The sequence below is a fragment of the Sapajus apella genome, unplaced genomic scaffold (assembly GCF_009761245.1).
Source record: "Sapajus apella isolate SASKATOON/1434 unplaced genomic scaffold, GSC_monkey_1.0 scaffold36, whole genome shotgun sequence".
NCBI lineage: Eukaryota > Metazoa > Chordata > Mammalia > Primates > Cebidae > Sapajus > Sapajus apella.
In genome coordinates, this window is record NW_022436976.1 from 4941698 (window position 1) to 4963450 (window position 21753).

Sequence of the window (21753 nt, forward strand, 5' to 3'; positions counted from 1 at the left end):
TCATCCTTAAATGAATGTAAGTACTTATATACATATACTTTTTAAAGAAATACGTACTAAAACATTAATGGTAGTTGTTTCTGTGTGATAGAATTATAGATAATTTTTATTTTTCACTTATGTGTTCATATTTCTAAATTTTCTGCAATAAACCTGTATTAATTTGGTCTATTTTGTTTCAAGTCTAACATGGATGGTGTCTCATATTTTCACAAAACTGAGAATTAGAAGCTCAATGAGGGCAAGAACTCTGTCTGTCTTGGAAACGTGGTTGAGTCAATGAATAAGTCAGCATCAAAGAGAAAGTTTGCGTACTTCAGTCAAAGGAGAAATTGTAGTACAATTGTTCCTGTACCTGTTTGACATCAGCAATATCGATAAACCGATTACTACTTTGTCATTATCTGTATTAAAAATGCCACATGAAATTTAATGTAAACTTGTTTCCATATATGTCCTCTAAAATACCTTCTGAAAGATGAACACAGTGTACACAAAAGAGAATTTGCTTAAAAGCAGTGAATCCCTAACAGTAGCTTAGGATGGATTCTTATTCAGGACTGAACAGTTGTCTGTCCAAAGTTCCTACTGTATGCATTTTAATTAAGGAAAATCAAAGCATTAGAAAAACGGTAGTTAATATAATGTGAGCTATATAATGTGAAATTAAACTATTAAAAAAGTGTTAATAAAAAGTTGAAGTTTTAGAATAGTATAGTGAACATGTGTTCTTTTTACCCCTTGGCATCTATATTTCCCAGTTCTGGTAAAATAGGACCTCCGCCTCCCAAAGCCTTTTTGTTGGAAAACAACTCCTAAATCCATGTAATGTAAGTAGGTTTGACCCACACTCTCAGCTCTAGTGCTGTCCAATACGGCAGTGGCTATTTAGTTTAAATTTAAAATATTTAAAAGAAAGTCTAAACTGTAGTTCTTCAGTTGCATTTAGCACATTTTGAGTAATCAATAGCCACACATGACTAGTTGTTTACTGTATGAGACATAGTAGATTACAGAACATTTCCATCATCACACAAAGTTTTCTTTGACCATGCTATGAGGTTTCTGTAACCCAATATTAATCCCACGTGGCTGGCCACAGGGATGAGTCCAGGGGAGGATGTATGGGCCAATCAGGTAGGTAAGAGCCAGGCTGAGGATTTCTGTAAGGGTTGTGAGACAGAAGTTCTCATCACTGTTGGAATAAAAGAGGGGGTAGTGATGGGAGCTGCTGCAGTTTCCCCAAGGGACATCCTGCTGAGAATGGACACTGTATGGAAGAAAAGATACCTACATATAGAGAGAAACCAGGTCCTTGAAAATGCTTTCTGAGATCATGAACCAATGGTGCCTAAAGACTACCTGCAGAGTGTTTTGGTTTTTGGGTTTTTTTGAGACATGGTCTGGCTTTGTCACCCAGGCTGGAGTGTAGTGGAGCGATCTCGGCTCACCGCAACCTCCACCTCCCGGGTTCAAGCAAGTAGCTGGGACTACAGCTGCGCACCACCGTGTCCAGCTGGTATTTGTTTTATTTTGTTTTTTGAGTTGAAAATTAAAAATGTATTTTATATTGTGGAAATGATAAATCTAAAAGGGCAGGACACATTTTCAGAAGAAAAATTTTACTTTTACCCATTAAATTTTACTTATATTAAAATATAATTATGTTAAATAAATCAAATAAGGAATCCAGCAGAAACTGTTCTTGAGATAAGCCAAGTACACACTGACAATTTTGAGAAAGGAGAACACACATTCACAAAAGAACAGACAAGTTCAATGTTGTTTTGTTCTGTTTTTTTGAAGCCGAGCCTTGAACTGTCACTGGGGATGGAGTGCAATGGTGTGCTCTCATCTCACTGCAACTTCTGCCTCCTGGGTTCAAGTGATTCTCTTGCCTCAGCTTCCTGAGTAGCTGAGATTACAAGTGCCTGCCACCACGCCCAGCTAATTTTTTGTATTTTTAGTAGAAACAGGGTTTCACCATGTTGGCCAGGCTGGTCTCAAACTCCTGAACTCATGATCTGCCTGCCTCAGCCTCTCAAAGTGCTGGGATTATAGGCATGAGCCACTTCACTTACTGTCAAATGCAAGTTTATATGGGTGTTTTTAAAGGATTTAAAAAGCATGCTCCATCAGCATAATAGCTTTTTCTCATTTATCTAACATGCATTTCTGTCTGCTTGTGTACAGCAAAGGGTTAAAACCTGAATAAACTTGTTTATGATTTCAGAAATATGCTGTCTTAGAAATGTACTCCATAGAATGTACTTCACTGCTCCTACTACTGATTCTTCAAATAAGCAAAGTATGTCTTATCCCTTGAAAATATTTTTAAACACTACACTTTAAATGGAAACATTGATGGAAACGTAGCAATGTCAGGCACAATGCCTATAGTTAGTCTTATTTAAAATAAGACTTGAATGCACAACAGAAAATTTATCATTTTCTTTACCATTGGAAGGGAGGGAAAGAAAGCAAGCAGAGGTGGCGGTATGGTTACACTATTTAAGGAAGAGCTGAATACAAAGACAGTGAGTCTCTCACAGTCTCGAGAACTCCACAATGAATAACTGTGGATTATCTCATTTATAATTCACATTGGATCAAAAAAATGGGTTTCCCTCTGTGTATATCAATTTAATTCAAACCTTATTATCTTCAAAATACAAAGATGAATACTACAAGATAAACTCTAACTGCAATAGGTATTTTCTAAGTAGAAGACCAACAAAGGGAATCCCTCTTTCCAACGTCTTTTGATATGACAAGATTTTGCCGGAGTGGAAGACTAACACTTAAATAAGCATTCTCATGGCCAAGTAAGAAACCACAGTTGTTGTGGGTATTACCCTACAATTACCATATGTATTACACATTAAATTAAACTCAGCATTAAATATGCTTGCATAATTAGGCTATTAATGATGATAACAGTGATGCTGCTGGTGGAAAAAGCCTGTCTTTAGCCTAAGAAAAGTAGAGAAGAAAAATATAACAAGCAGAAAGCAGACACAGAGTTGGGCATTTTTTTGACTAGGAAAGAGAATTTTAAGCATACAAATATTAAAAAAAATAAGTACTCCTTTATTTCCCCTATGTGGAAATAATATGAAACATTTATTAGATATACTGGACAAGAACAGAACTAAGTACTCCAACTCTACTGCAGCATTACAAAAAAATCATCCTTTCACCACAGTGTGAGATTTAAGGGCAACGTGCCCAAGCATGCATTTTATATAAAACACAGCAAGACTGCTGCTGCCCTGCCAGGTACTCCCAGTCCCTACCACCCAGGTCCTTCTCACATACTGGTGGCCCCAGCTAGTTTTAGTGAAATACATCTTTAAAGAAAAAGACCCAGCATTTAGAAAGACAAGTCAAAATGCTTCAGGGACCACATATCCAACACAAACTTTAACCTCAAATGAGTTATGTTTGCCTCGCACTAATAAACTTCTATTTCACTCACATTCGAACAATAATCTTCCATACTTATCTTCCCTACCCAATAATTCAAAGGAAAAAAATCCAAAATGGTTAGTAAAGAAAAATATAAGAATTAACAGACCCTTTAAATTTGTTTTAAATATTTTTAAGGTTTTAAACGTGTTTAAAGTTTGTAATTCCTAGTAGGAAAACATTTTCTGAATGAATACCCTAATGGCAAACCACTATAAAAAGCTTCATTTGCATTTGGGGGAGAGGAGTCGGGATTAATTACTAGTAGGAAAACATTATCTGAATGAATAATCTAATGGCAAACCACTGTAAAATGCTTCAGGAGACGGGTAGCGATTATCTTCAAAGCACCCCAGCACTCTTCATGGGGAGGTCGGAGGTACACTGGTTTGTATTACTGCAACATCCGTAAGATGACCTAGGTTGCTTTTCCATCAGCCAGGTCTTTATTTATCAGAAGGGCATTACATGTGACCTCCAAATTTGGCTGACAATTTACTGATAATATTCATAACCTTTGGGTTGCTCTGGTATTTTGACGTATTTCCTGGGTTTTGAGCTACATCCTGGAAGGCCACCGTAACTTCTGGATCCTGCATGGCTGCAAAAACCTCTGGATCACTAAGAATTTCATTAAGTCCAGGCATTCCAGCCATTCCAGGCATGCCCCTTCCCACTCCAGGCATTCCTCTGGGAAAACTACCAGGCATTCCTTCAGGAAAGCCACTTGGAAAAGAGCCACACTGAGCTCCTCACTGTCGTCTGGCTTCTTCCTCCCTCTGGGCTCTCTCATGCTCTTCTTGAGACTTCTTAACTCTTTCTATTCTTTCTTTGGTTTCTCGCTTTTCACATTTTCACTCGTACTTTCTCCGATGTCCTGCAGTTTTCTGTGCCCTAGGTTGAACTTCTTTCAGCGTTGCACTCGCATCTTTACCATAATCCAATTTGCAGGCAAGGGCAAGATCATGGGCTGCTTCCTCCCAGTGGCCTAGAAGTCTGTGTGCTTTCCCTCGCCACTTGCAAGGCTGAGCTGAATCAGGATTTATTTCAATGGCTTCGTCACAGTCTTGGATGGCAGCATTTGGCTTCTGTAATTTGATGAAGACACTGGCCCTCTTGGCATACAAAATGGCCAAGTGAGCATTCAGCCTGATGGCATCTGTGAATAAGTCGATGGCTTTCAGCAGATCACCATCATTTAGGGCTTCAATAGCAGCCACTTTCTTATCATTTGCCTGATCCTTTCTTATCATCTCCTCTGTTACCTCTGCATTTTCACCTCTCATTTCTTGAGGGGCATCAGTCTCTGGTTCAATCACACCTTCATTATCAATTTCTAGATGACTTTCCTCACTTGATGGTTCGTCTGTCTTTAAGTCTTCCTCTACCTTCTTACTATCAGGTTTTTCTTCCTTGGTATTTTCTTTGGATTTAGCTTTCTGAGTAGCAGGTGGTACTTTCCCCCCATCCTCTCCACCCACTTCCTCAGGAAAAACATTTCCTGGATGTGCAGAATGCTTGGATCCTGCTTATGTATTTTCACAAAGGCCCAAAGCTCATTCACTGTGCTGGGGGTCCATGGTTGGAAAACGGTGGGTGAAACTGAGGGGCTATGGCCTGGTTCCAGGCCCAGGCGCTGGCTCAGCATGACCACACAGAAGCTATTTTTGTATTGTTTTGGTAGAAACAGGGCTTTGCCATGTTGCCCAGCTGGTCCTGAACTCCTGGGCTCAAGTGATCATTCCACCTCGGTCTCCCAAATTGCTGTGATTATAAGTGTGGGCCACTATACCTGGCCTACCTGCAGATTTCTAACATACAAAAGCCAATAAATTTCTTTCTTGTTCAAGATTAATTTGGGTCTGTTGTTTGGATATATAACTAAAGTAGTATTGACTGAGATATATAATTGAAAGTGAATGAACTGAAAGCAGTGTGGCTGTCTCTTTGATACCATCATAAAGCCTCAAAAGTGACTACAAGTATATTAAAAGAGGTTTTGAGTCAAATTTTGATTGTAATTCAAAGATAAGAGTCACATGTAATTATACAGATACACGTATGCTGTTGTCATTTAGCAAAAAGAAATTGTTTAAATCTGGCCTGGTGCAGTGGCTCACACTCATAATCCCAGCACTTCAGGAGGCTGAGGCAGGAGGATCACTTCTGTCCAGGGGTCTAGACTAGCCCAGACAACATAGCAAGACCCTGCCTCTATTTAAAAAAAAAAAGGAAATTGTTTAAATTTTATATAGTTTATTTTCTGAAAAGCTGTTATCAAATCAGTGGGAGTAGGTTTATGTAATTGATAGCCCCTTAGAATCCATGGATATTTATTTATTTATTTATGTTAATATATAAAACAAATATACAAAACATAAATATTTGTTAATATATAACTGAGTTTTTCCCCAAATTTATCAGACTCACAAGTTATCCAGTTTTGCTTTATTGATATATAGGTGTCATGTAATCTTTTCTTATACTGCTTAAAGTGACTTGTGGTTGATTTTGATGTAGCCTACTTCCATCTAATAGCTGCAATAAATAGTCTTTTTATATTGAGTAGTACTTCCTTATGATGATATAGAAAAAAATTTGTATAATTGAAATTTGTATTACTAAGGGGTTTTGTAGTTTCAGATGTAATTTTTGTATTTCTTTTCTCTTCTCACCCCCATTTTTGTACCGTCTGTGAACTAGTTTGATGGTCAGAAGAAGCAGTTTAATAAACTGAATAGGTGAAGAAAATATAAAGACCTCATTTGTTAACATTAAATAAAGAATGCTTTGGCAGGGCGCAGTGGCTCATGCCTGTAATCTCAGTACTTTGGGAGGCAGAGGTGGGCGGATCACTTTGAGCTCAGAAGTTTGAGACCAGCCTGAGCAACATGGTGAAACCTTGTCTCTACGAAAAATACAAAAATTAGCCAGATGTGGTGCCTGTAATCTCAGCTATTCGGGAGACTGAAGCTGGAGAATCACTTGAACCCAGGATGTGGAGGTTGCAGTGAGCTAAGATCATGCCATTGCACTCTTGCCTGGGTGACAGAGCAAGGTTCTCTCTCAAAAAAAAAAAAAAAGAATGCTTTAATTTCAGTATAGGCCTTTTCAACTATTTTTAAAAAAATATCTGTAATACGGCTAAAAAATCTTCATTTTCACTCTGGCAAACTCAGCAGCAATTTGTCTGCATATGCTACCATTACATTTTCATAATATGATATAGTTAAACAAAAATAAAAATGCCAAGAAAATAGATTTGTTTCTAAAAATGGCAGGGGGTGGAATGTGGTACCTGGACATGTTTTCTAACACAATCCACAAAATCATGTTTTCCCACATTTTAAAAATAGTCTACCAGGTAGAGGATAGCCCACTTGCAGAAAGGCTCCCTCAGGAATCAGCAGGAGTTGTCCAAAAAACACCCTGAGTCAACATGCTAACAATGACCAGAAAAAAGGACAAATTCCACTAGCATTGGGCTGTATACAAAGAACTATCATATCCCAGGCCTAGGAGATGATAGATGACGCACCTGGAAAAGTGCATTCAGTTTGGATAAACTCAATTCCAGAAATATGTGGAAGATTGAAGAGAGTTAAGAGAAAAGAAAAAAAATGATGAAGTGACTTGGGAGGTGAGATTGGGAAGGGATCTTGGGAGGAAAGATTAAAGCAACTGGCTAAGTAACTTAAGATTTGTCATGATAACAGCCCACAAATATTTAAAAATAGCAAATACTATAAAGACAGATAAATTACTTAGAATGTTTAAAGAGCACAGAGAAAGAAGCAGGATTGAGGAAGATAAAAACTGAAAAATATAGTAACTTTTGGAATAGTCTCTTAAAAAGTCTGTAGGAAGCTTTAATTCTTAGCAAATTTACTGCTGAACACAAAGAAAGCCATGGGTGTTGGAAGATAATGATTAAAAGGAACGGATGGTGGCCTATATGACTAGAGATGTTCTTTCTTCCTTAGTAGTTCTATAAGTCTATTGTAATATAAAAATTCTAATTTATGTTGAAAAAGGGCATATTCTTTGCCATGAGGCAAGGTTTAAACTAAACTTTTAAAGAACCCATTATTACACAGTTTGCTCTGGGATCTGTAACTAACACAGGGGAGAAAAGTGTTTTTAATCTGCAGTTTTCCAAAACCAATTCAATTAAAAATAATAAAAAATCTGAAATCCTGTCCATAAGGGTTAATAACTACAGAGGTGTCCAACAGATATTCAATCACAAAAATTTAAATGCTCTTTTCATTAAGCCTCTGGTGTCTTTTTCCATAGCTAAACCAAGATAATTGTTTTGGGGCTAATTTCTGTGGCTATTTAATAACACCTCCTGCTAGACTTCTCACGTAAACTCAGCAAGAGGAAGCATCCAGAGTAATAGAAAAATATTCTGCTGATTTTATAGCTCAAATTCATACTTTTCTTTACAAAAGAGATCCTGCGGTTTGAGTTTGGCAACTGCCATGCCAACCGCATTGGGGAAGATTGGATTAGGAGGCAAAGCGGACTATGCAGTAAAGTCCCCACTCTCCAGCAGGATTTTTATGTAAATTCCATTACAATTCATACTTTCGTAGATAATGAAAAGGATACAGTCCGCAAACCACTTTACTACATTTTCGACATTTGGTCACTCATATAGAGGGGCTTCGTATTTGTTCTTTTTTCACAGAGGATTTTTTTAAATGCTACATTCTTTTTTTTTTTTAGACGGAGTCTTGCTCTGTCTGTCATCCAGGCTGGAGTGCAGTGGCACGATCTCAGCTGACTACAACCTCCACCTCCTGGGTTCAAGAGATTCTTCTGCCTCAGCCTCCCGAGTAGCTGGGACAACAGGTGCATGCCACCATGCCCAGCTAATTTTTTTTTTTCCTTTTTTTGAGACAGAGTCTCACTCTGTCACCCAGGCTGGAGTGCAATGGCATAATCTTGGCTCACTGCAACCTCTGTCTCCTGGATTCAGGCAATTTTTCTGCCTCAGCCTCCCGAGTGGCTGGGACTACAGGCATGCACCACTATACCCAACTAATTTTTTTTGTATTTTTAGTAGAGACGGGGATTCAACGTCTTGGGCAGGCTGGTCTCGAACTCCTGACCTCGTGATCCGCCCACCTCGGCCTCCCGAAGTACTGGGATTACAGGAGTGAGCCACTGCGTCTGGCCTTAATATTACATTCTAACGGCTCATAGTCCTACATGTTATTTCTAATATGTGAACATGAACTACAAAAAATTCGTCATGCTTTAAATTTCAGTAAGTGGCAGATTTTGCATTATGTTTCCTTAAGAAAATATGGACACTCTTTTCTCCCAAAATGCTATTCTTTCAGACTGAAAAAAGAAACACACAGCCAGGCATGGAAGCTCACACCTGTAATCCCAGCACTTTGAGAGGCAGAGGCAGGCAGATCATGAGGTGAAGAGATCCAGACCATCCTGGCCAACATGGTGAAACCCCCAATCTCTACTAAAAATACAAAAATTAGCTGGGCGTGGTGGTGTGTGCTTGTAGTCCCAGCTACTTGGGAGGCTAAGGCAGGAGAATCGCTTGAACCGGGAGGCAGAGATTGCAATGAGCCGATATCATGCCACTGCTGGTGACAGAGAGAGACTCCAACTCAATGCAAATAACAAAAAGGAAGAAAAGAAAGAAACACACATACCTTGTAGACTAATGGCAGTGCCAGAGGGATATGCTTTTATAAATAACCAGCCACAAAATTAAAGTTATGTAGATTGATCCATAATTATTCTTTTATGTAATTTGTGATGACATGTAAGAGTAAAAGTATGTTTTCAAGAGACTAGCCTCTAGAGACAGTATGTTTTTGGGTTTCCAAATGGATCTTTCTTAGCAATAGTCAATGACTATAACAGAAACAGTCAAGAAAAATATTCTGTAGCACACTGTACAAAATGTATTATTTTCCTTCTGCTATTGTCATTTTAGTTCCATATATTGTCTTGTGCTGGAAGGTGAAATTCCCATTAGTGTCAATGGAGAATCCAGGCGTGGGGTAAAGGAAACCCAAGACTTTGGCAACAGTGACACAAATCTCCAAGTGAAGCAAGAATGTGAACAAAGTATGCATTTGAAATATAAAATATTCTGGTGATCCATTATCCCATTAGTAGAGTTGAAGTTTTCAGGGATGTATGCTCATCTTTATTCTGGGATGACTAACACACATGTGGTATTCCCTTTGGTATATTTAATAATTTCAGTCAAAATAGGAAGCCTATTGACATTTCACTTCATTGCCAAATCAAACAAGATTAGTCATATGAGCTGTGTCTCACTGATAGATGAATTTTGATGGTAAAAAGTCAAAACATGATGCATGGCCTCTGACTTGTAGTTGGCCTTTTGGGAGCCATGCTGTGCCTCTTTCCAAAGGAGAGAAGCCCAGACTGGGTTCCTGTGGACTTATGCAGAGAATCATATATAACTGGCTCATGACTTTTACACTCTAGAATGCTTCATTCTCAGGGAGCACTCATATGCATTCAAATGTTCCAGATGCAGACATTCCCAAGACTTTGCCTTGGGAAGTCCTGATAATTTAGAGAAACAGCCAGAAGAGAAAATGGAGACAACATGACCAACGGATGTGAAATAGAGGCAAAAAGCACATGTATGCTAATAAGATTTCATCCTTAACTCAGGATTTTTTTTTTTTAGTTTCAGTTATTTATTAATCAGAGTAATCACCAACAGATTACATCAACATGATTTCATGCATTTAGAGAAGAAATATTTCCTGGTTCAGTGGAAAATTGTGCGGATGGCTTCTGGAAGACCTTCATTTTAAAGCAGCTTCACATTTTCATGTAGTAATCTGGACGTTCTTTCTTCAGTTTGCTGTAATCCACATTCACTGAGTAGAACTTGTATTGATCATTGGGACCCAGTTTGTTCCAGGGTTCTGGGTTATTCTTTTTGTCTCAACAAACATCTGGATTGAACAATGCCAGACGCAAGAGATACAGGGCTGCTCTCCTACCTCCAGCTCCAATAAATACAGAGACGGGGAACAAGCTCGGATGCTTCTTAGCCTGACCAAAGATGTGGCGGAGCATGTTTGTGGCAGAGGCCTCTGATTGGAAAGAAGAAAATCAGCCTAGCCATCAGGCCCCGGGCTAAGTAGTATCTGCTAACTCAGGATTTTAGTGATTGCTTTGCATGTAGTATCCCATATAAACCTCATGACAATCCTATGAAGTAGGTGTGTTATTATTCCCATTTTTTGATGAGAAGACTGAGGACCAAAAACTAAATAGCACTTTATTTTTCTGAAGATCAAATGCTGTGTAGTGAGCCCAGACCAGATTTCTTAACCACTTTAAATATTATCTTAATCCTCCTTATTACCACAAAACACACACACACCAAATGTAATTTACCTTCTATACATACTTTTTAGAATATATATTGATTTTTGTGGCTTTACCCTTTTATGCTGCTTTTGGTGGTTTCAAACCTGCCTTTATCTAGTTCTTAGGTACTGATTTTGTTGTTGTTGGTGGTGGTGTATAGCTGTTTTATATGACCCTGACAAATCACAGCTGGTTGTACTGCTTTCATTTCCCTCTAAGAAATTTTTCTCCAAAAGTGCCGGCCACACAGGGAAGAGACGGAAGAGATTACTCAGTTTGTTGTTGGTCTATAAGGTTATGACAGTAATAAAATGTAATTTCTGGGAATAAAATTATATTTTTAATGACAATAGCAATACCCAATGAATGAACACAAAGTCATGCAGGCCTTGGACTAGATGCTTTGGGTATAGGAACTCATTTAGTACTCAGAATAACACTGGGGAGTAAGTATTATTGTAACCATTTTACAGGTAACAAAACAGAGCTTGAGTTATCTAAGGAAGTTGCTTAAGGTCACGCAAAGTCTGTAGCAGAACTGATCAAGCACACACCTCTCTGCCTCCAGGGACCTTGCTTTTTCCTTTACCACGCTGCCTGCCATATCCAGAAATATAAACTGTTCAAGCTACTTTCTTTAAGGCTAGAAATAAACTTTTAAGATCTGACAGACTGTGTTAGAGACCAAGTGAAGGTCATTAGTATAAAAATATAATAGTAACATGCTTTTCTTTCTTCGCTTTCTATCACTTGAGTCTTTCTTCTCTCTGCCCTTGCCACATTTTCATATGAAATGATATCATATCTTTCAGGACCTTGAGCAATTATGATGCTGCAGGGCTCTGAAGAGGCAAACCATCCCTAACTTTAGCATTGCCAAGCTTACGGGCACCTGTGGGAACAGAACATCTTGCCTTTCTTGATCTGGTTGGCCTCAAAACCTCAGCTATTAATTATAATCCAGGTACTGTACAGGAGACCTAAGAACTTTACTTCCTTTGACTTCTGTTCCTCATTAGGTTCTGTGACCTTGGTCTCATGGAGAGACAATGGGAAAAAAAGCAGGGGGATAAGAGATATTTCCCCCTCAGCACTTGGCCATTTGACATGTACACAGAGCTATATTTGTCTCTGTCTCATCCTTTTGAAGGTAAGCTTGTGGGGAGTACCAGGCATGTCATGTTGCATTAAGTGCTCAGCACACTCTTACTCCATGCTTAACATAATAACTCTCATATTCATTCATGAGAAAAGCCTCCTTTTCTTATGTCCAGCCAACTGAAAAGATTGATAAGGATGATTTTAAAAGGTTGAAAGGCAACTTTAAGCACAAGAATTTACAAGATGCACATACACACTACAGAAAAATCTCCGTAAATTATACTATTTGAGTTGTTGCTTTTCCTTGTGTTTAGACCTAATGTCTGCATAAAATGTTTGTTCAAAGCTATACATATTGTAGTACTCAAGCATATATATCTGTCTCTTTAGAATTAAAAAAAGGAAAAAGCAAAACCCATCTGTTTGTGAATAAATATGGCTTTTTCTTCTGTACATTTGAGTGGCCTGTTTGGTTGAAAGCTTACAGTACTTATTTAAAAAAAAAAAAAAGATTTTACTAAATTGGCTTCCTCTAGAAAATAAATCTGGAAATGATCAGGAGCAGCCAAAGCAAGAAGCAGTAAAATCCAAAAATAATGTCACAAATAGCTTAAGTCACTTAACTTTATGTAAATCTGAGGAGTAAAAAAGAAAAAACTAGAGCAGAAAAAAATGTCTGAACAAAGCAGGTTAAAAATTGGGAGGAGAGAACTCTTGCATCAAAGAAAAAGAAACAAAAGAAATTATAAGCTATTCTTCTTTTACTGGAAAAAAATTAAGGACTTACACCTATGATACATTGAGTAGAAGCAACTACAAAAGAAAAAAAAAACATGCCCAAACCTGTACTTGAATCAGGGTGGAGTGACTACCTGCCACAATTATATAAAACTGTCTCAGTTATTGTTACAGGATTATTTCTGAAATAGGAAATATTCAAGTATGTAGCACACTTCTCAGAATTTTCTCCCCTCCATCAGTAAGTTATAATATTTCAGCACACAGTAAGTGCCACATTCATTAACTTCTAATACTGAATTTGAGTTTTCTAAATCTTCTTTATCCCCTTTAGAGTTTTGTGACTGACTTCTGTTATATTGTGTATAAAAATGTATCAAAAATGATGCATGTTTTTACTCTATAAATTGCTAGGTAAAAATTATTTCTTCGTATTAAGCACATATGTGTGCCTTCTCCCTGCCCTACTCCATACTGTAAAAAGTTGCTTGAGGTGAAATGATTAGTCAATATTTTAAAGAAATATCTTGATGCATATATTTTTAAGAAGTTTGATACCACTCAGCCTTTATCTTTGCCTATAGTGAGGTAACTATTTATTCCTTATTTTCTGAGGCAATCTTAATTTATTTCTCTTGCTCTGATACAATCAACAATAGTATCCACTTTTACTTTCAAAAGTATCCAAATTTAAATGACAAATGATATAGGTATCTGATATGGTTTGGCTGTTTCCCACTCAAATCTCATCTTGAACTGAAGCTCCCATAATCCCGATGTGTCATGGGAGGGACCTAATGGGAGGTAATGGAATTATGGGAGGAGGATTTTTCCATGCTATTTTTGTGATAGTGAATAAGTCTAGCAAGATCTGAGGGTATTACAAAGACTGCTCTCTTGCCTGCTGCCATGTAAGACATGCTTTTGCTCTTGCTTCACCTTCTGCCATGATTGTGAGGCCTCCCCAGCCATGTGGAACTGTGATGCCATTAAACTTATTTTCCTTTATAAATTACCCAGTCTCGGGTATTTATTTATTAGCAGTGTGAGAACAGACTAATACAGTATCTCTACCTTATATCAAGGCAGCATGGCATGGAATGATCTAGGGCTTTTGAGACAAACCCATCAGGGTATTTACATATTTTCATCATTTAGTTACTGTATAAACTTGAGTGATTGCTTATCCACTCTGAGACCAATTTTTCGTCAGCAGCATATGGATAATAATAGCTTAGACTTGTTGAGATAACACAAATGCATAGTATTACGTCTGGGTACATACACAAAAGGGGACAGTAAGATCAACTTATAAGATCGTTGTGCAGTTAACTTAAGATGATGAATTTATGCATAGTGCTCGGCACATGGTAGATACTCAAAAAATATCATTTTCATCACACTCATTCTCATCGTCATCACTATCATTGGCCATTAGTGGCTCTTTGTAAGTATTAGAGTTAATCATTTCTTCCCTTCTAGCCTTACCTCTTCTGGTATATGCTGATGTCACATCTGTGAATCAAGCTTAGAAATATGTGTTATACCCACAACAAGCAGGAATTGGGAGCACTTTTAGACTTCTTTGCACACTAACTGAACAGCATTTGTTCTAGTTACTGGGCAAAACACATTGGTTTGTTTGACATAAAAAAATGAATGTCTCAGGGTGTATCTCAAAAGTCCCCTCAATGCAGAGGACTATGAACTCCAACTCTTAGATGCCGTAGGAAGATCCTAGGTCCTTCCCTCTCAAGAAGGAATGCCTTGGAAGTCTCCATCTTCTATTTTTTTTTAAAATCAGTCTCCATAGAGACTGTCAAAAATTGCCAGTGCTGACTGTATTGCAAATCGTCAAGGCGGGGTATTGAGAAAAGTTTTCAATTAGCAATAATTGCGCCTCGGATAAACCTCATTGGCTACGATACTGCCGCTGCATAAGGCTGAAAGTCTCCATCTTCAAATGATTTTAATTCTATTTCATTATATATCTGGGTTTTTTTAATTTAGAAAATATTTTAAGAATCTACTATCGGGCCAGGTACAGTGGCTCGCGCCTGTAAGCCCAGCACTTTGGGAGGCCAAGGCATGCAGATCACCTGAGGTCGGGCGTTTGAGACCAGCTTGGCCAACATGGTGAAACTCCATGTCTACTAAAAATACAAAAAATTAGATGGGCATGGTGGTGCGTGCCTGTATTTCAGCTACTCAGGAGGCTGAGGCATGAGAATCACTTGAACCTGGGAGGCAGAGGCTGCCTCTGAGCTGAGATGCTACTGCACTCCAGTCTGCGTGGCAGAGTGAGACTGTCTCAAAAAAAAATAAAATAAAATAAAAAATCAACTGTCCAGGCAAATTGGTGCTCCAGCAGGATGGGCAGTGTGTTTTATGGGGCTTATCTTACTCCTGAAATATCTCTGCCTGTTCCCAGTTATATATATCCCAGTTTGAGAAAGAACAGGGACTTCCCAGTTGAACACAGCTGGCTTAGAAGCCAGTTCTGCACAGTATGCGCTTTTGTAACCTTTAGCATATTACTTAATGTCTCTGAACCTCAGTCTCTTGGTCTTAAATATGGGAGTATATAATACCTATTAAATTGTTTGATAATTAAATGTAATCATATTTGTAAGGCCACCAAGTCATATGTGAGGGATTGAATCCATGTCAGTCATTTCATCTTTTTTCAGTGTTAGTTAAAATAGTTCAGTGACATCTTACAAGGTCACATTGATGAAGACTGATTTGAATTTATTTCTATTGGGACACAGAGCCCAGAAGTATTTGAAATAGATGACATCTGGCTTACCACATAAAAATGTCTATGCAATACAACATGGAATCTCATGCAACTCTCCAGGTCTGCCTTCCTTCCAAATTCCCATAGTAACTCAACCTTGAATGGTAATTGTTTATTAATTGCCTTACTTGACCAGGCATACATTTTTTTTAAATCCAATTGCTGTATAAAAACCATATGGTTGAGATGTTTTTAGGCTTTAGAAAGCATTGGTAAAATGAAAACAGAAATCATATTCCGGGCACAGGATTAGATTAGCCAAAAACTTCCTTCATTACTTGGCTGACACTTCAGTGTTCTTCAGGATCACACTCAGATATATTCTCCTTTAAAAAGTGCTCTGAAAAGATTTTGTGCTTTCCTCTATCACTGTACTTATTACAAACCACTGAAAAAGCATGTTCATTAATCTGTCTTCTCCCTTAACCTTTCAATCTCTAGAGTAGGTTCTCAAAGTGAAGTTAGCAGATCCTCTGGGGTCCCTGGACCCTTTCAGGGGGATTTACAATGTCAAATCTATTTTCAAAATAATACTAAGACATTACTTGCCTTTTTCACTCTGTTGAGATTTGCACTGATGACAGAAAGCATTGGTGTATAAAACTGCTAACACCTTAGCATAAATTAAAACTGTGGCACCAAACCATATATAACACTATAGCCATATTCTTAACCACCTCACACTTGCAATAAAACAAAAACAAAAACAACACAAAACGAACAACAAACAAAAAAAATACCAATTTCAGTTAAGGATATCTTTTTAAAAACAATGAAATCATTGTTAATTTTATGAAATCTAAATATCTGAATATACATCTTTAATATTCTATATGACAAAATGGATGCATGCAAAAAGCACTTTCACTGACTACTGAGATCTAATTGTCTTGAGGAAAAGCATTTGTGAGATAAATGTTTGAGGTGTAACCTGAAATAGCTACTCTTTTCATGAAATACCATTTTTACTTTAAAAAGCAACTGACAGACAAACTATGGTTATTGAGACTTAGGTGTTGTGCAGATATTTTTTAAACAATGAATGAAAGCAAGCCAAGTCACTTCAAGAAAAACAATCAATAGTACTTATTGCCAATGATAAAATTCAAACATGTAGACAAGAATTGTAACCTGAAGAACAATTAGTATCTGTCACTGTGAACTTGACAGCTTCCTAATATGTAAAGACTTTACTGATGAGTTTGGTGGTGATATTAACAGTGGTGATTCCTTTTAAAATGTTTTATGAAATATGCTGACATTTTGGGAAACCTGCATAACTCAGTGAAACAATACTTTCTAAGTGACCAATGAATGATGTTACAAAATCATGCATGTAGTTTATGGGTTAAAGATCTATTCAAAATGTAAGATTAACTAATGGATTTTAATGCAGCAGATTTTTAAATGTTCATTGATATGGTTTCAAATTCAACCATGCAACTAATCTTTAGTAAACTATTTGTCAAAGCTTTGTTCAGTATCAAAAAAGAATAGCACACTTATCTGAAAAGGCTATTAAAATATGCTTCCTGGCCAGGCGCGGTGGCTCATGCCTGTAATCCCAACACTTTGGGAAGCCGAGGCAGGTGGATAATGAGATCAAGAGATTGAGACCATCCTGGCCAACATAGTGAAACTCCATCTCTACTAAAAAATACAAAAAATTAGCTGGGCGTGGTGGCATGTGCCTGTAGTCCCAGCTACTCGGGAGGCTGAGGCAGGAGAATTGCTTGAACCCGGGAGGCAGAGGTTGCAGTGAGCCTAGATTGCACCACTGCACTCCAGCCTGGTGCCTGGTGACAGTGCAAGAGTCTGTCTCAAAAAAAAAAAAAAAGCTTCCTTTTCTGTGTCTAATATCTGTACAAGGCTAATTTTCTTCATAAATATTGAATTAACAATTAAATATTTTAAAATTTCTCATTTTAATTTCTAATGTGGTGGTGAGAGATGAAATTCACAAAAATAAAAGTTCTTTTTTCTTTTTTTTTGAGCAGAGTCTCACTCTGTCACCCAGGCTAGAGTGCAGTGGCATGATCTCAACTTACTACAACCTCTGCCTCCCAGGTTAAAGTGATTCTCATGCCTCAGCCTCCTGAGTAGCTGGGACTACAGGCGTGCACCACCATACCTGGCTAATTTTTTGTATTTTTAGTAGAGATGAAGTTTCGCCACGTTGGCCAGGTTGGTCTCCAGCTCCTGGACTCAAGTGATCGGCCTGCCTCCCAAAGTGCTGGGATTACAGGCATGAGCCATCACACCTGACAAAACTTTTTGGAATCCTCGATAATTTTTGAGAGTAGAGATGAGTTCTTAGGTAACAAAAAGTTTGAGAACCACTGCTACAGAAAGCAGCACTGTTTATCTTTCTATCCAGAGTACCTGAGACTCGTGAGGTACTTCATATGGGTTTATTTAACAGATGGATGAGTGATGAGCAAGTGAATATTGTATATAATGCCAGAAGAATCTGACACGTTAGAAAATATCTTGATATGCAATACATGATGAATCAATTAAATTGCAATTTAATATTTCCTCCTAGTTTTGTTTCCTCATAATGCCTATCTCCAAAACAGATAAGGAGACAGGCCACAGGTGACTAGTTAATCAGCCATGATTAATCAACTAATTAAATCAAGTTGAGGTGGTGAGGGGGTCGGGGAACCAGTTATTTCTCTGTAAGTCCCTTCTCTGATAGCCAAACAATTGGCTTTACTTCTTTCATTATCAATGTATACCTATTACAACAAGTTGTTTGGGATACGATAGTTTTTAACATGTTTTGAAAAATTTTTTAAAGCTTGATTGACCATTTGTGAATATTTCTTTATAATGATACTTTCAGGCATATTTAGTACTCACCTCAAAATTTCAAATGCCTCTTAATGGTGTGGAGAAGAGAGACTGATGGGCGGAGAAACTGGGAGCTGTGGAGACAGTGAGTAGGGGAATCAAGTGCCAGCTAGATCAACCCATAGCCTAAAGACTCACAGAAATAGACTGGGCGCAGTGGCTCGTGCCTGTAATCCTAGCACTTTTGGAGGCCGAAGCAGGCGGATCATGATGTCAAGAGTTTGACACCAGCGTTACCAACATGGTGAAATCCCATCTTTACTAAAAATACAAAAATTAGCTGGGCATGGTGTTGGATGCCTGTAAACCTAGTTACTTAGGAGGCCGAGGCAGGAGAATAGCTTAAACACGGAGGCGGAGGTTGCAGTGAGCCGAGATCATGCCACTGCACTCTAGCCTGGGTGACAGAGTGAGACTCCATCTCAAAAACAAAGAAACAAAAAGACTCACAGAAACAAGAATAAAGTTTAAATTAAAAAGAAAAAAATCCTCCAAACATTAAGGTAGGTTTTTTTTTAAACTTTTTATACTACTATTCTACTTCCTTCAAGCCAAAGTCATATCTCTTAAAAGAGAAAATATCTTCTTGATAACTGTATACATGGAAAACAGCAGAAGCAATTTGTAAAATGGATCTTGTCTGTCATGAGGCTGGTGCAAAAGTAATTGCTGCTTTTGCAGTACTTTTAATGGCAAATACCACAATTACTTTTGCAGCGCTCTAATGACTTCTCTGAAATTAGGATAACTTGTTCAACCAATAGTGTATCATAGTTTCATTGGCAGAGTTTTAGTTTTTCTTTTTAGAATATCAAATAAGTTACATCTTACCATTGATAGCATCTTAGATTCAATTAAATATAGTAACTCAGAAAAAAATATTTTATTCTATAGTTATATGTGAGACCATGTTCAGAAGAGTGGTCTCTAATACTTTGTCTGTTTTCCTTTCCTGTCCCCTTGGAAAATAATGGACCCGTCTAATGAGCATGTAAGTTGATTTGTTTCAAGGCAAGGTAAGCAAGTTTGAATGGCACTATTTGATCCCTAAGAACTTTAGAGTTTGGTAGAAAGCTTATACAAGCCCAAAGAAAAAAAGAATGAAAGGAAAGTATTTAGCTGAAGTATATAAATAAAAGGTGATCACATAACAGATTTCTGTAAAAGGAGTTTATCCTAATTTTTATACTTCAAAATATTACACATTTCCTCAGCTTACAATTTAGTATATATATGTAAATTTTAATGCAAACAATAGTATATGTTATTAACCTTTGCATTACTCTTCTTTTCTGAAGTGCCAAGGAAAATAAATGTGTGCAAAAACATTTATGCCTACATCACTATCTGTGCATTGGCTAAACAATAAAAAGTACTTCTGGAGATGCATGTATGAAAATTAAGAGCATTCGCACTTCCTCAGTCAAGACAGTCATGCTGTTCTGGTGGCAGATATGCATAATGGAAATAATATTGCTTTAAATAATCAAAATACAAAAAGCCACATTTTTCTGAGTGATTGGAAATAACCCTGACAAATGCTTGCATTTGGTAAATTATGAGCTAGCCAAGTTATGTTTGCATAAATATAATGAAAAGCATTTTTAAAAAATTTAGTAAGCATATAAAGCAAGGCATTCTCTTGGTAATGATTTCTTTGACGGATAAACCAACAACCATGTAGGGCAAGTTTATGAAGGTGCCTCCCTGAGTGCTTCAGAGTGTGTGTGTGTGTGTGTGTGTGTGTGTGTGTGTGTGTAGGTACAAAAACATATACACAAAAATAAGAAGTTGGCAAAAATTATATAAATGGCAGAGATATTCTTATAACTAAAAAGAAATAGAGAACAAGCGTAGGCATTTAAAATAGCTACTTACATTTTGAAAAGAAGAACACAAACTAAGTGCAACTGAATGCTCTGTGAATATGACACATGGATAATTCATATTTCCCATACATAACTCTTGGATAACACAGAGATTACCTATTAGGTAAAAACATAATAATATTCTCTTCCAGCAAGCTATATGCCATACCTCAGCTGCATACACTTAAACAGGTATCTGTGTGTAGTTGATGAGGATTTGTGGGTGGCTAATAAAAAAGTATCTGAATAGGGCAAAAATAATATTCCACTCACAGGTAATATGGTGCTATTTGTTATCAAATTGCTTTGGGTAGACCCAAGCACTGAGCATCCAACATGTGGATGCAACAACAACAATGATATACACTCAAGCGAAAGCCAAGGAAAGATATACATTCATTTACGTTTTCCAGATTACCATAGTTTTTAAACTAAGCATAACAAGGTAGGGAGACTGACCACTGAATTTGCCACATGGATAGCAAAGCTGTTGTGAGAATTGCATAGCCTTTAAAAATCACCAGGCGCCAAGGAACACACTTTACATGAAAGGATTATCATCAAGGAGTTTTCCTATGGGCAGGTTATAAAAAACAAAAAAGTATGTACATTCATTCTCCTATGAGGATAGACTGTGTTCAAAACGATAAAATAGGCCATGAACAGTGGGTGGAGTGGAGATGACTTTCTTAGGGGAAAATTCCTTTAATTCCTAAGCATGAATTGTAGGAAGAGCCTGATTGTGATTTATGGCCTTAGTCATCCTTCTTTTTTCCCAGATAATTGTACACTGTATTTTTTTTTTCAGATAATTAACCTTAGTCATCAAGTCTTTCCCCATTAACTGCCACCCACCTTCACTTGAGGATGGGCAGTAACAGTTTGAGAGAAAGCAGGATTACAACAGGCCTCCGATTGGGTAAAATGGTCAGCAGACCAAGTTAAATTGGTACCACTTTCCTTATCCTTTGATAAGAAATAGGTAGTCCCTATTTCTTATCTTCTCTTCCTCCAGTTTAGGGCTAAACTCCTAGAAAGCTTAATGCTTTGCTTTTGTTTCAATATTAACATACGCTACAGCCATTTGGTAAGTCCTTATTACCCAGCTTATGACTTCTTTTCCTATGAAGAGAAATCTCTTCATGAAATCCGTCTCTTGAAAGTCATCCATGACTAAGTCATTGTGACATCTGATGTTCTCATATTTCATCTTCCTTGTCTCTGTCTCCTCCTTGTTGCTTGATGAGGCCTTGCTTCCAGAAACTCTCCACCCTTTCTTCCTGTCTTGGGACATTCTCGGTTTTCTTTATACCTGTGTGACTGTAACTTCTGTCGCGTTCCTCTTCGCGTTCTTGGTGTATGTGATCTTAAAGTTTGTTCCTTAGCCTCTTCTCGCCTGTTCTCTCTTTTCCTTGACAGTCTCACTTATCCTTTGGGTCTTGTCTGTAAAGGATGCCCACAGCTCTGCTGTTAGCCCTGTTGTCGCCTCAGTGCTAAATAGAGGTTTCCACCTGCATGCTGTTC

At 37.7% G+C, this 21753-nt stretch overlaps 1 protein-coding gene, 1 non-coding gene and 2 pseudogenes across 3 annotated transcripts in view; all 4 read right to left on the reverse strand.

Moving 5' to 3' along the window:
* ADGRL2 (adhesion G protein-coupled receptor L2) overlaps nucleotides 1-21753 on the reverse strand; it is a 416407-nt gene that overhangs the window by 269082 nt on the left and 125572 nt on the right. The window lies entirely within an intron of this gene.
* LOC116563774 lies at nucleotides 3862-5169 on the reverse strand (annotated as a pseudogene).
* LOC116563781 lies at nucleotides 10172-10639 on the reverse strand (annotated as a pseudogene).
* LOC116564167 lies at nucleotides 14510-14650 on the reverse strand. The gene has a single exon (XR_004274759.1). It is a non-coding gene; the product is annotated as a U4 spliceosomal RNA (small nuclear RNA).